The sequence below is a fragment of the Abrus precatorius genome, unplaced genomic scaffold (assembly GCF_003935025.1).
Source record: "Abrus precatorius isolate BTA unplaced genomic scaffold, Abrus_2018 Scaffold9, whole genome shotgun sequence".
Classification (NCBI taxonomy): domain Eukaryota; kingdom Viridiplantae; phylum Streptophyta; class Magnoliopsida; order Fabales; family Fabaceae; genus Abrus; species Abrus precatorius.
The window spans coordinates 14,087,374-14,088,566 of NW_020874439.1; the positions used below are offsets into that span (position 1 = coordinate 14,087,374).

At 36.3% G+C, this 1,193-nt stretch overlaps 1 non-coding gene across 1 annotated transcript; it reads left to right on the forward strand.

Moving 5' to 3' along the window:
* The first annotated feature begins 384 nt into the window (after window positions 1-384).
* LOC113851775 lies at window positions 385-491 on the forward strand. Its single transcript, XR_003502340.1, has one exon. It is a non-coding gene; the product is annotated as a small nucleolar RNA R71 (small nucleolar RNA).
* Window positions 492-1,193: the final 702 nt, after the last annotated feature.

The following is a 1,193-nucleotide window of genomic DNA, read 5'->3' on the forward strand; positions in this document are numbered from 1 at the left end:
TGTGGTTCACTTGTGGATGCCTCACATGCACCATTTGCATGGTTTCCTCCACAAAAATCACAACTTAGCTGACTGTTAGGCATACTCCCTGTTTGCAGATTGTTGATTTGTTGTGTTAAGGCAGCTAATTGTTCTGAAAACATTTGATTTTGTAGCTGATTTTGTGCAAGAAAAGTTTCCAGAACTTTAGCTTCATGACTAGAGTTTCTTCCTTGATTCCTTGAGTTTGAATTCTGATACATTGAAGATGCCATCATGTCAATAATCCTTTGAGCTTCTTCCAAGGATTTTGTATTTAATGAACCTCCAGCAGCAGCATCAACCATTGTTCTTGTTACTGCATTCATCCCATTATAAAAAGTCTCTAATTGCATCCAATCTGGAATATAATGATGTGGACACCTTCTTAGCAATTCTTTGTATCTTTCCCAAGCTTCATACAATGATTCTCCTTCTTGCTGCACAAAGGATGTAATTTCTCCTCTCAACTTAGCAGCTTTGGATGGAGGGAAGTACTTGGTTAAAAACTTATTCACAAGTTCTGTCCAGGTTGTGATGCTTCCTTGTGGTTGAGCTTGTAACCAGCATTTTGCTCTATCCCTCAAGGAAAAAGGAAATAGTCTCAGTCTGATGGCTTCTTCACTAACCCCATTTATTCTTATGGTGTCACATAGCTGTAGAAAATTTGAAATATGTAAGTTAGGATCATCAGAATTTCCACCAGAAAACTGATCTTGTTGGACTAAGTGTAATAAAGCAGGTTTAATCTCAAAATGGTTGGCTTGAATAGTTGGCCTGATTATAGAAGAGTTAAAACCTTGCATGTTAGGAATTGCATAGTCTCCTAATGTTCTAATTCTATTTTGTTCTGCCATCTCTATTTCTGAATTTAGTTGTCTCAAAGATGTAGGTGTTCTTTTCACTCTAGGATTACTCTGAGATTCTGGAGAATGGACAGCTTCTAACTCACTATCACTCCCTATAGCTTTTTCTGCTCTAGACTCTTTTCTCAATCTTCTTAAGGTTATGTCTATGTCAGGATCAAAGACTAGAGTTGATTTGTTTTTGTTTTTGCCACGCATATACAATTCAAAATGAAGCAAAAGTAAACTACAAGTTAGTATTCAGAACTGCACCACGAAAATTATGCAGTAAATATCAGTAAAAGTAATTGAAACACAAGTTTAAAAGTT